General features: G+C 41.1%; 2 pseudogenes; one reads left to right on the forward strand and one right to left on the reverse strand.

The window, feature by feature from the left end:
* Window positions 1-956: 956 nt before the first annotated feature.
* On the forward strand, window positions 957-11,850 carry LOC119924346 (annotated as a pseudogene).
* Window positions 11,851-12,176: 326 nt separating this feature from the next.
* Window positions 12,177-12,994, reverse strand: LOC119924347 (annotated as a pseudogene).
* Between the last annotated feature and the right edge of the window lie 1,488 nt (window positions 12,995-14,482).

Here is a 14,482-nt window from a genome sequence, read left to right on the forward strand (position 1 = left end):
AATGGTAATGTCCCTGCAGGCTTCCAAGAAATGGAGTGCCACCATCCAATGTGTTGAAAATAAATGTCTTGCTGCTCTTAGATTGTAACATTGGATTAGGGACAGAGAGACAGTAGGGAACCAAGAATAAAGTTATTAAAATGATATAGTCACTGGGTGATATGGGCTCTCTCTGGGGCAAAGAAATGATGAGAAAGGGGTATATATGCATAAATATTTCTTCCAAATCTATTTGATGGTCCATAAATCTACTTTATGGTCTATTGTCTGGCCACAGGAAGTCTGGCAAAAGAGGAGGGGCCAGGGAACAGGGAACCAATTTGGGGATCTTCTATGTCACTAAAACACACATTGTTTTGTTTTGTTTGTTTTTCTTGTGAAACTTTCACCCTGTCATTGTTAGGTACATGACTACCCATCCTGTGTGCATGTGTAAAAATGAGTTTGTGTGTGCTTTTGTGTGATGGGGATATAAAGATATTTCTTTGTGTGAGTCATGTGTCGGGTTGCTTTGTTCCCTGCAGGGTAGCTGTGATTATTTAATCCTCTGGCATGCTTTGTCCTGTCCTATGAAGTTGATAGGATATAATGTGGTGGGAAAAATGAGGGTTCAATAAAGATAAAAATTATTAGCAAGTGATGATAAAATGAAACACTTTCTTATCATTCCTTTGCAGAATTTGTAGTATTGGCTAACTTCACCACTTCTCCAATCTCCTGAACTTGCTCCTAACCAAAGAGAACTTATTCCACAGTCACCTGTTTGATCCAGGACTAAACAAAGTACCTAACCTCATGGTGACAAATACTTGTAGGCAAGACCTGGACTCTGAAAACATTGCTACTGATTTTGTTTCCTGAAAGATAAGACACACTTGGGGCCCAGATATTTCTGTACTTACGCTTTAAAAAAAAAACGAACACGAATGAAGGAAGGCAATCAGTCAAATGTAACTGAATTCATTCTTTTGGGTTTCTCAAATCTTCATTTCAGGTCTACCTGTTTTTGATTTTCCTTGTGATATGCCTAATAGCCTTGATAGGAAACTTGCTTTTAGTGTTGGTTTCCTCAGTGGACTCTGCCCTTCAAACCCCCATGTACTTTTTCCTCAGGAGTCTGTCCCTAATGGATATAGGCTACACTACTGTCATCATCCCCAAAATGATCATCAATTTCTTGTCCAAGAATCAAAGTATTTCCTTTGGTGGCTGTGCAGCCCAGATGTATTTCTCCTTCTTTTCTGGACCCTCAGAATGTTGGATCCTGACAACGATGGCTTATGACAGACATGCAGCCATCTGTGACCCATTCTGCTATTCTCTCATTATGAACCAGAAGCTCTGTCTCCAGCTGGCCCTGGCTTTCTGGCTATCAGGGATTCCCGTGGCAACAGTAAAGACTACAATGCTGTTGTCGACTTGTACTTCCCAAGCGCTTAGTACACTGCTCTGCACACGGTAAGGGCTCAATAAATACGATTGAATAAATGAATGCGTGATGTTTACATTGCCCTTCTGCGGGCCTAATCTAATTGACCATTTTTTCTGTGATAGCCCTCCTCTCTTAGAACTAGTGTGCACAGACACCTTCGCGTTTGAGGTGTATGGTGTCACAGCGACCATAACTTTTCTGATGTTCCCCTTTGGAGTGATCATTGTATCTTATGTCCACAACCTCGTCACCAACCTGAAGATGTCCTCTGACAAGGGCCATCGCAAAGCCTTCTCCAACTGCTCATCCTACCTCATTGTGGTCTCACTGTTCCTTGGGGCTGCGAGTTTGACCTATTTCCGAGTCAAATCCTCCTACACTCCTGAGAGAAAGAAGCTGCTTTCTAATAATAATAATAATAGTATTTGTTAAGCGCTTACTATGTGCAAAGCACTGTTCTAAGCTCTGGGGAGGTTACAAGATGATCAGGTTGTCCCACGGGGGGACTCACAGTCTTAATCCCCATTTTACAGATGAGGTAACCGAGGCACAGAGAAGTGAAGTGACTTGCTCAAAGTCACACAGCTGACAGTTGACGGAGCTGAGATTTGAACCCATGACCTGTGACTACAAAGCCTGTGCTCTTTCCACTGAGCCATGCTGCTTCTTCTTTCTCTCTCCTATACAGTCTTCACTCCCATGCTAAATCCCCTGATCTACAGTCTGAAGAATGAAGAGGTGAAAGGTGCCCTGAAGAGAATTCTTGGTAAAAAAGATATTTTCCCAGGGTTTGGGAAGCTCTGATTTTTAAAGGTGACTTTTTTTGTTAAGGAATCTAAGAGTCACTGGCTTTGCTTATTCACCTAGCATATTACCATCTTCATTATTTGCTGAGGGCTTGAAACAATAATGATAATAATAATAATAATAATATTTTTAAGCACTTACTATGTAGGCATTGTTCTAAGCACAAGGGTGGTTCAAGGTAACCAGGTTGTCGCACGTGGGACTCAAGGTCTTAATACCCATTTTAAAGATGAGGGAACAGAGGCACAGAGAAGTTAAGTGACCTGCCCAACGTCACACAGCTGACAAGTGGCAGATCCGGGATTAGAACCCACAACCTCTGACTCAGAAGCCCGTGCTCTTTCCACTGAGCCATGCTGCTTCTCTAAGATCCCATGGAAGAGTAAATCTGTTCTCAGAGTTATGATGGCCAACACCTGTACAAACTCAGAAGGTAGAAGGCTAGCAAGAGATGAAATGCTGAGACAAGGACACCTGCAAAATTGGACATTTTCTCAATCAATTAATAGTATGTATTGAGGGCTAATGTACACAGAACATGAGGCCAAAATTTTGGAGCATTTAAAAATTATGAAATGTCTCAATGTTCTATTGATTTATTTAAAAAGTATGGAGAAAGGATCAGAAAAGTATGCTTTAGGAGTTCCTGGGATATGAAGATTGGGTTGATTATTCATCCATCAGACAAGTTGGAGAAGCAGCGTGGCTCAGTGGAAAGAGCACGGGCTTTGGAGTCAGAGGTCAGGGGTTCAAATCCCAGCTCTGCCAACTGTCAGCTGTGTGACTTTGGGCAAGTCACTTAATGCCTGTGGTCCTCAGTTCCCTCGTCTGTAAAATGGGGATGAAGACTGTGAGCCCCATGTGGGACAACCTGATCACCTTGTAACCTCCCCAGCGCTTAGAACAGTGCTTTGCACATAGTTAGCACTTAAAAAATGCCATTATTATTATTATTATTATTATTAAGTTCCTCTGCTCTTGATCCACCCTTGCTACTAGCACCCCTACCATCATTTGCATTTAAACAGATGCTGTCATGTCCTAAAATCCAATGACCAGGCCTGATTTTTGAACACAGTCCCTGTCCCACATGGGGCTCACAGTCTTAATCCCCATTTTACAGATGAAGTAACTAAGACACAGAGAAGTGAAGTGACTTACCCAAAGTCACACATCAGACAAACGTCAGAGCCGGGATTAGAACCCATGACCTTCTGACTCCCAGACCTAATGTGCTATATACTATGCCGTGCTGCTTCTCACCATAGAAAGCACTTAACAAATACCATCATTATTTTAGACATTTAGGGTAGTTATTGCTATATGTCCTATGGGACATAGAAGCATGTGAAACCTCTGTGTTAATTCTTTACAGGGAAAGTAGCTTAATGAGCTATGGCACCTAGCCTACTGTTAGAAAACATCCCAGAAACCTGGTCCCAGAAGTCACTGATCATTCTACATATAATTCTGCTGCATCACCTCATGGACCCCAGAACGAGATGAATGAGCAGAGGTAGGTGCACAACGCTGTCTTCTTTTTCTTATAGTGATGTAAGAAGCTGGAAGAAATGGAGTTAGAAAAACGGATATTTAACTTCCTTGTTTTAAATGCAGCAGAGAAAGGACGCAAACATTTCCGTTTACCAAAGGATGCCAGAAAAGCAGAGATGTTGACTGCTCACTGCTTTGGGTTTTGAGTCTTGAAGGTGACTACAAACAAAGGGGAGAGTGGAGAATGAAGGAGGAGAAGGGAAATTCAGGGTAGGTTATCTCAATAGGAAAGGTTGGTGAGATTCTACCTGCTTTGGTGTCTGGAAACACTACTTCCTAACATCATGGCCAAAATGATTTCAGAGTAACTGATTATCAACTTGGAAAGTGTGGAGGCCAGGGCAGTTGGTTAAGATAGAAAAAGGGATCTCAGGTAGCAGTGTTCAGCACATAGTAAGCACTTATCAAATACCATAATTATATATGAAACTGGAAAAAGTGATGAACTGAAAATACAGGAAAACACCTAAATTTTTCAAGCAGGCTTACTTGCTGTAGGGGGGATTTAGGTAAGATGGAAGGGCAAGTTTCCTAAGAGAAGAAGCAGGGAAAAGATTGTTGAGGGAGGAGGAGGTATCTCCTTCCGTAGGTCAAGAAACAGGACAAATCACTATTTGTCTAAGATAGTTTTAGTCTTATCCTGTCAGAAGGTAACGAGAGCAAATCAACAAATACTCAATATCCCTCCCAGCAGCAGGAGTTCATGATGAAATGAGTTTTTCCCACTGCTTAATGTCCCACTCTGGGAAGCCCTTAAGGCTTAACACTGAATCTCTCATGTATTTCAGCTATTTCTATTGCAAGACATAATGAATTCCACAAGGGCTCTCTCATTTGTACTTGGATCTGAATACTTTATTCACCCCTTTCTCAGCCCCACAGTATTTTTGTACATAACTGAATTTTATCTATTCATTTAACTGTCTAGCTATCCCCCTACACTGTAAATTTATTGTGGGCAGGGAATTGTTGTGTCTATCAACTCTGTTGTATATATGCTCCCAAGTGTTTAGTAGTACAGTGCTGTGTATGCAGTAAGTGTTCAATAGATTAGATTGATTGTGCTAGTGTTGAACTATCTGGGATCCTAAAATGATGTTTTCAGCTTCAAAGAATTACCATTTTTATCAAGTTCAAGAGAATGCCTATATAAAATTGAAATTTGATATTATTTCTATTAGCTGACTTACCCAAATGAAATCAGTGTAATTCAGTCATACAATATGAGTGCTGATTAAGCCTTTGGTCCCCAAGTTCTAGGAAGGCTTTATACCTGTATGAATATATTCCCTAATAGAACAGGACTGTTTGCATAAAACACTAACTGAGGTCAACGGGTGCCTGATTCCTCAGGTAGTAAGATAAGATTTGCTTGCTTGGCATTATTTGAAATTCTAGGAAAATATTAATTCTTGGATGTGCTTGAAATTGGAAATAACTATCCATAATTGTTTGATTTCTTCGTTGATACAGCAGGTACGGTTTTGTTCTTGAAGATGACAGAATGATAGTGGATTTCTGATGTAAAGAAAGTCCATTTTGTTGTTTAGAATTCAGGTACTTATATATTTTTATATTATATGTACATTGTTGTGCCCTATGAGGGACAGGGACTAGGCCTGATGTGATTAACTTGTATCTACTCTAGTACTTAGAACAGTGCTTGACAATAGTAAGTGCAAAAGAAATACCATATTCATCAAATACTACAAATGTCATCATTCAGGAATATGATCTTAGATTTTGTATGATCTATTTTCATGATGATAATGTTGTATTCACTCAAGTTTCTCTATTTTTCCAGTGGACATTCACTTGAGCCACAGAAAACCCCACTTTCTACTCATTCTATCTATTTCTATCTATTCTGGATTTCCTGCCAGGATTAACCAGGTACCATATATTTATCCCACCAGGGATAGTACTAACATTCTGAGAGTAGCCAGATCATTCATATGAAAAAAAGGAAACAGAAATAGATATTCCCAAAATGCTTTGCTCAGAGAATGGTGGACACCACATGATAAATTGGCTCATTAATTTTTTTAAGTCATAAAACCTAACAGGAGTCCAGAGTAGGTTATATAGCACCAGGGCAGCTCCAACAACTGGGTTAACTGAGACTTTCCCGGAGTCAACTCACCAGGAGTTCTTTATGCCAATGAGGGAACACCCATAAATCAAAGTTGCAATAGTCCTCAAATACCTCCCCCAGCTCTGCCAACACCACCTTCCACAGCTGCTGCTGTCCTGGTATTCATAGAGCTACAGGAGCAAATAATCCTGGCAAAATGGGAAGAGGATAGGTACCACAGTATTGGATTCTCAGAATCTGATGGAGACTTGAACTGGATCTAATATAGATCCACCTGTGCTTTTCAAGCCTGGATTGTTTTGTTTTTTTCTACATTCACCAAATACTTATACTTATATTTTATGCATTCACTTATCATTCAATCATTTAATAGTATTTATTGAGCGCTTACTGTGTGCAGAGCACTGTACTAAGCACTTGGAAAGTACAAGTAGGAACATATAGAGACAGTCCCTTACACAACAACGGGCTCACAGTCTAGAAGGGGGAGACAGACAATAAAACGAAACACGTAGACAGTTGTCAAAATCGTCAGAAGAAATAGAATTACAGCTATATATGCATCATAAAGAAAATAAATAGAATAGTAAATACGTACAAGTAAAATAAATAGAGTAATACATCTGTACAAATATATGCAAGTGCTGTGGGGAGGGGAAGGAGGTAGGGCGGGGGGGATGGGGAGGAGGAGAGGAAAAAGGGGGCCCAGTCTGGGAAGGCTTCCTGGAGGAGGTGAGCTCTCAGTAGGGCTTTGAAGGGAGGAAGAGAGCTAGCTTGGCGGATATGTGGAGGGTCGATGGCGGGACAGGTGAGAACGAGGCACAGTGAGGGGATTAGCAGCATAGGAGCAGAGGGTGCGGGCTGGGCTGTAGAAGGAGAGAAGGGAGGTGAGGTAGGACGGGGTGAGGTGATGGACAGCCTTGAAGCCGAGAGTGAGGAGTTTTTACTTGATTGGTAGGTTGACAGGCAGCCACTGGAGATTTTTGAGGAGGAGAGTAACATGCCCAGAGCATTTCTGTACAAAGATAATCTGGGCAGCAGAGTGAAGTATAGACTGAAGTGGGGAGAGACAGGAGGATGGGGAATCAGAGAGGAGGTTGATACAGTAATCCAGTCGGGATAGGATGAGAGTTTGAACCAGCAAGGTAGTGGTTTGGATGGAAAGGAAAGGGCAGATCTTAGCGATGTTGTGGAGCTGAGACCGGCAGGTTTTGATGACGGCTTGGTTGTGTGGGGTTAATGAGATATCGGGGTCGAGGATGACACCAAGGTTGCAGGTTGCGACCTTATCCTAGGTCTGCTATACGTGCTGTATACCATTTGTCTACTAGTCAAATGATAAAGTTGAAATGAAACCAAAAATGAATGCCATAAAGTGACCAAAGAGAACCTAGGTTTGGTTTAAAAGTGGTAATTTCTTGATCTTACATTGAAAGAAAAAAAATTATCAGCATGTGTTGCACAGAAATGACAAGTACAAATCAGACCTTAGTGACTGAGTTCTTTCTGTTGGGATTTTCTAACCTTCCTGAGCTGCAGTTTTTATTGTTTGTGTCATTCTTCATCATTTACCTGATGATTCTGATGGGAAATTTTATTATCCTGATCATCACAGTAGATCACACACTTCAAAGTCCCATGCATTTTTTCCTTCAAAGTTTGTCCTTTCTTGAAATTTGTTTCAAGTCCAGTTTCAGTCACAGTCCCTAAAATTCTGGCTGTTCTCTTGACTGAAGGTAAGAGCATTTCCTTTGCAGGCTACTCTGTCCAAATGTTTTTCTTTATAACATTTGGGGTTAGTGAATTTTCTCTCCTAGCTGCAGTGGCTTATGACCATTATCTAGCTTTCTGTAATCCCCTGTGCTATCCAGTACTAATGAAACGATGGGTGTTAATCCAACTGACAGTAGGTTCGAGGCTTCTGGGGCTCCTTGTGGCAATTGTTCAAACCACCTGGATATTTACTTTTCACTTCTGTGGGCCAAATGGCATCGATTATTGCCTCTGTCACCCCTCCAGTGTTCGAGCTGGTGTGTGCAGACACTTCTGTGTTTGAACTCTATACCCTGATGGGCACCATTTTGGTGAATGTTGCCCCATTCCTTCTCATTCTGCTCTCCTACATATACATCATCTCCATCATCTTGAAGATGCCATCCACTGAGGGGAGAAAAAAGGCCTTTTGTACCGGCTCCTCCCTCCTCATTGTAGTCACTCTCCCTCTAGTACATTCTCTTGACTCTCGTGTTGAACCCCGTGATCTACAGCCTATGCAACAGTGAGGTGAAAAGGACCTTGAGAAGAACACACTGCCAGAAAACATGTTCATAGAGACTAAATATTGCTTTTGGTTATTCTCTGTCAGTGCTAATTCTGACTTTGAGAGGATGTAGTGTTTTTGGTCCAACTCTCTTACTTTGTACCAAGAATTGTACTAAGCCCTGGGAAAGATACAAGATAATCAGGCAGATACAATCCCACAAGTACAAACAATTGAGTTGGATAAACATTTGTAAAGTTCTTACTTTGTACCAAGAATTGTACTAAGCCCTGGGAAAGATACAAGATAATCAGGCAGATACAATCCCACAAGTACAAACAATTACTTTGCAAATGTTTATCATTATTATTATTATTGTTACTCGTTTAGAGTCAATAAAGTAATTAATTTCAGTCCCCTTATTTAGGCCATATCTACACAAAATTTTCAGAGAAAATAAATTGGTGCCTAAGGAGCTTTTTCATTTCTTCATGTTCTGTTAGAAAAATATCATTCACCAAAGAGAAAATTACAAGTTTGTGGGTTGACTCTTAGGCGAGGCAATGACTTTGTGAATGGCTGTCAGTTGGACACATTTAGTATTGCCCCTGCCATATATTTCTCTGTCTGTGTCAGTCTGCCTGTGTGTCTACCTGTCTCTATCTGTGTCCATCTGTTTCTGTGACTGTTTGTCTCTGTCTGAATCTGTGTCCAACTATATCTCTGTCTCTGACTCTGTGTCCATCTATCTCTGTCTCCGTGTCTGCCTCTGTCCCTGCCTCTGTCTGTCTCTGTCTGTCCCTCTCTGTGTGAGGACAGTGGAGAGGAAGGGGAGAGGAGCTCCCAAGTGACGTAAGACTTGGAATTGAGCTATAGGCTTTCCTAAAATGGTTCCCTGACAAGAACAATGTTGGAGACGGAGAGTGGAGGTGCAGGCATTAAGTTCCAGTCCCTGCTCTGTGACTCTCCTCCACCTCCCACTCTCCTGCTTGTGTAGTAGCCCAAGTACATTTGTCAGCATTATAAAACAGAAGGCAGCTGATGGAGGAATGGAGGAATTGGTATAGCTGCTCAAGCTTGGAGCTCAGGAAGTAGCCTGAAGATCTTCAGCATAAACGACTCCTCTAGACTGTAAACTCCTTTTGGGCAGTGAACGTGCATACCTGTTTACCAACTCTGCTAAAGTGCACTCTCCCAAGAACTTAGTACACACTCTGCACACAGTAAGCACTTAATAAATATGATTGATTGATAACTAAGCATCAGTGAGAGGCATAGATAGACAAGATATCTCCCTGAAAATGCAGAGCCCTTGGTGACAACTGGCAAAAGCTGGTATAGCCAAAGACCAGCTAACCTGTCTAGGAGAACATGGCATGAGTGGGAAAGTGACTTATGAGAAATAGCATTTAGTTTATTTAATTTATTTATGTTTCTCCTTCCTTGCTACCCAAAGCTGGAGAAAGCATATTCACATGGTTCAAACCAAACATGAAAAAACACATAACATATCTATATAGAGAGGCAGCAAGACTTAGAGGAAAGAGGTCAAGATTGGGACTAAGGAGACCCAGACTTTAGTGCCGGTTCTGCTACTTGCCTACTGCATGACCTTGAGCAAGTCACATAAATTGTTTGTGCCTCAGTTTACTAATCTGTAAAATGGAATCAGATTACTTTTTATACCAGTGGTTGAAACGTATTAAGTGCTTAATAAATCCCATTATTGTTATTACTACTGTGTAATAGCCGAAAAACATTTGTAGTTATAAGAGTATTTGGATAACTATTAGAATTATATTGAAAGTCAGCTATCATTTGTTTTCGAGTTTACTGACTGAAGTATTTAGTTTGCAAAAGCAACAGGAGCTATTCTGGTTTTTGTAAGAAGGTGGAAAAGAACCACTTTAGGCTTTTGCTAAGTCATTCTGAATATTATACTCAATAATAGCTTACACTTCTATGATCCTTCCCTATCACCAACAACCTTAGCTTTATTCTTATCTTTTCCCTCTTTTTCAACCTCCATGCTCAGTTCGTTATCAAATTTTCTCAGTTTCCCCCTATAACATCTTCAGAATCCATCCTTTCCTTTCCTTGGGAAGCAGCATGATCCAGTGGAAAGAGCAAGGGCCTGGAAGGCAGAGGACCTGGAATCTAATCTTAGCTCTTCCATGTGCCTGCTGTGTGACCTCGGTCAAATCATTTACCTTTCCTGTACTTCAATAACCTCATCTATAATCTCCCTCCTAGACACTGAGTCCCATGTGGGATAGATAAACGGATTGTACTGACCCCAGTGCTTAGCACAATGCTTGACACATAGAAATCGCTTAACAAACACCACAATCATTATTATTAGTAATATTATTTCCAGTCACACAACTATCATGCTCACCCATCACCTTTCATAACCTGGCTTGACTATTACACCAACCTCTTTGCTGATCTCTCTCCTCCAGTTTCTTTGTTTTCCAGACCATATCTTACTTGACAGCCCAGATTATCTTTCAAAATGGTGTGTTGGCTGGGTCACACTCCCAAGGGCTTTACTATAGTGGTGTGCACACAGGAGCTGTCCAGTAAACACGAATGGTGGATTGACTGTTGCATCCCCAAATGGTTGAGTAGGATAAGTTCAACAGGCCTGGATCAACTATCCCTATGGTAGCAAGGCATTAATGAGATAATACATCTTCAGCTCTTAAAGCACCATCCATTCCATCACTGAGCAATCTTAAAATTGACAGTAATTACTGAAACCCATTATTGATATAAAATGCACTTTTGAAGTTGATGAAAATGGAATAGAATTATTGTCACTACTCCCTGAACTTCTAAATTAGATGTGCTGTGAAGATCATGTCTGCTCTGGTCCAGGGACATTCTAGCTTCACTCGCACCACCAAACTACAGATACTATATTTCATCTAAATCCCTATTTTACCCTTTCCTTTCGTTTTTTTCCTTCCTGCTTCAACATTTTTCTCTCTATTTCCCAATCTCTTTTTTCCAAACTTCCCTCCCTGCCCATTTTCAGTTCCTCATGCTCGCTTCTGGTTTTCCAGTTTAATTTCTTTTGCCATGTCACAGTGTTCCCTGCATCTTTGTGTATAAAGATTCTGCTATCCTTTTAATGTTGACTTGTCCTGGATCTTGTTCCTAAATAAATACTATTCTCATTGTGCACTACATTTTTAATTTAATGCTCTTTTTTTCTTTTTTATTATGTGTTCATAGGCAGGGGTGTGTATTTGGAAGTTTGTATAAGTATGGAGGGACATTGGGTGGTTTGAAAGTGGAGGTGAGGTTTCTCACTGAATATTTTGGGTCGGTCAAGGTGTGGATTCACCGTGGAGCTGAGAGAAGAGGATTTTCTGGTAGGACAAATGTCTAGGAGTTTGCCTCTATTGGAAACCAAATAATTCATTAGACAATGCAGAAGGGAGGATTAAAGGGGAGAGAGCAGTCCTTCCCCTCTCTATACAAGTAGGAACAATACGGGATATTTTTCAGTTTCATATTTCATGGAGGAAAGGAGAAATCTAATTCCTGTAACCAGCAGTGTCTGTTTCCAGATAAGAAAAAAAGTAGAGAATGAAACAGAATAAAGGAATCAAGGAGAAACCTGAACTAAACTAATGAAGTCTTAGGGGGCTATGCAACCATATGAAATCACTGAATGCTTTCTTTGCAGCTTAACGAGCTTGTTAATATTGATATCACCCCTAGGAACCTGGTCCCAGAGGTCTCTGAAGACCCTGCATATAATCCTCTTGAACCATTCATTCATTCAATTTCATTTATTGAGCACTTCTTGTGTGCAGAGCACTGTATTAATTGCTTAACCATGGCATGGATCCTCTTAAAATTGGGCCAGATTTGTACTGGGAAGGGAACTAGAGTGCTAACAAAATGGTGACCTCTCCCATTACCAAATCATTGGGCAGCAGGAGAAGAGATTGAAGATTGGAGGTGAGAGGCACAGGTGGAGAAGACTCCACATCTACCTTCAGCCAAATGGATTATCAGGATGGTGATGAGGTTGAACCATAAGAGATAAGAATGATCAAAATGGTACTGATCTCATTAAAGCCATCCACCCTGAGCAGTAACAGCTTGTTTAGGTTTACTTCAGAGCAGTGCAATTATAGGAGGTGGGTAGGTCACAGATAAAATAGTTTACATTTTTAGAATGGAAGGAAGATACCTTAAGGGCTAAGCATGTGTGAATCATGGAACATACCATGCCACAAGGGTATGACCCAGTCACCAGCTGGATAAAGAGGTTTGGGGACATGATGACCATATATAGCAATGGGTAACATATGGCCACAAAGCAATCTTAAGCCATCAATGCCATCAAGATGACTTCAGTTACCACTCAAGAGCAGAACAAATAAAACTGTACCAAACATCCTGGGTAGGAAATGGAGTGGTCCTATGTTAAGATGTTGGTCAACATCTTGGTCATGATAGATGATAGACTTCTTGACTGTGAGGCCACTGTTGGGTAGGGACCGTCTGTATGTGTTGCCAACTTGCACTTCCCAAGCGCTTAGTACAGTGCTCTGCAAACAGTCAGCGCTCAATATATACGATTGAATGTATGAATGATAGTGGTGGAATAGCAGAAATCCACAAAGGACAGATGACTGAGGAAAAAGTACATGGGTGTACGAATTTGGGAGCTGATCTTGATCAGAACAATTAACCCCAGATTCCACACCACTGTGATACCATACATGACAACGAATACCACGAAGAGGAAAAGCTTCAGTTCAGGGTGATGTGAGAATCCTAGGAGAATGAATTCAGTCACCATAGTGCAATTTTCCTTCTCCATTTCCCTGGTGCCACTTAAAGGTGGTTGAACCAAGTCATTGATTCAGGGATGGATGACCCAAGATTTACTTCTTATCCTTTCCTAAGAATAGAACACGAAAATGATATTTGACATATTGACCTTGAGGCATAGAATAATAATGGTGGCATTTGTTAGCACTTACTGAGTGCCAGGCACTTTACTAAAGAGGGGGGTGGATACAAGGAAATCAAGCTGGACAGAGTCCTTGCCCCATGTGAGCCTCACAGTCTCAATCCCCATTTTCCAGATAAGGAAATTAGGCACAGAGTAGTGAAGTGACTTGCCCAAGGTTGCATAGCAGATTTGTTCTGTCGATTTTGACACCTGTCTGCATGTTTTGTTTTGTTGTCTGTTTCCCCCTTCTAGATTGTGAACCCGTTTTGGGGTAGGGACTGTCTCTATATGTTGCCGACTTGTACTTCCCAAGCACTTAGTATAGCGCTCTGCACACAGTAAGAGCTGAATAAATACAACTGAATGAATGAATGAAGTGGCAGAGCCGGGATTAGAACAAATGACCTTCTGACTCCCAGGCCTCTTCTCTATCCACTATGCCATGATGCTTCTTATCATCAAAATACGATTATAAGGGGTTTTGATGCCCTGAATAGAAGCAAGAAACCCATGGTTTTGAAGGCACCTGAAACTAATGGAAAAGAAAACTAGAGGACGTGGTGTTTCAAGGAAGAATCTTCTTCCATCCTTTTGCAATACAGATATTTGTTCCCTGAACAGATGGGGAAAATAAACCCAACAATAAGGAAGATTACAGGATGTTTCAACCAAACTAAAACAGAGATTGGAGGTAAGTATTTCAGAAAACCTGACTTCTGAGAAAGCTCATCAGATTTATGTTTTCCTCAATCCTGAGTATATTCCCAGGGGCTTGATCCCTTAGGGAACTATCTCTTAAGGATTTACTCTAATGTCTAAAATTTTAGAAAGCCCCTTCTACTTTCAACCTTCTACTTTAAGAGAATCAGCGTGGCTCAGTGGAAAGAGCATGGGCTTGGGAGCCAGAGGTCATGGGTTCTAATCCCGGCCCTGCCACTTGTCAGCTATGTGACTTTGGGCAAGTCACTTAACTTCTCTGTGCCTCAGTCACCTCATCTGCAAAATGGGGGTTAAAACTGTGAGCCCCATGTGGGACAACCTCATTACCTTTTATCCCCCCAACATTTAGGACAGTGCTTTGCACATAGTAAGTGCACAACAAATACCATAATTATTATTTCAACTTCACCAGTAGAATTAGTAGGCTGAATGCAAGGTGCTTTCAGAGACTCATTTAAAATGGTGAAGACAATATACAACCTTGGGCAAGTCACTTAACTTCTCTATTCCTCTCTTACATCATCTGGAAAATGGGGATTAAATCCTTCTCCCTCCAATTTAGACTGCGAGCTCCACTGTGTCAGGGTCTGTTTCCAATGTGATAAACTTGTATTTACCCCAGCACTTGCAACA

The sequence above is a fragment of the Tachyglossus aculeatus genome, unplaced genomic scaffold, assembly GCF_015852505.1.
Source record: "Tachyglossus aculeatus isolate mTacAcu1 unplaced genomic scaffold, mTacAcu1.pri scaffold_97_arrow_ctg1, whole genome shotgun sequence".
Classification (NCBI taxonomy): domain Eukaryota; kingdom Metazoa; phylum Chordata; class Mammalia; order Monotremata; family Tachyglossidae; genus Tachyglossus; species Tachyglossus aculeatus.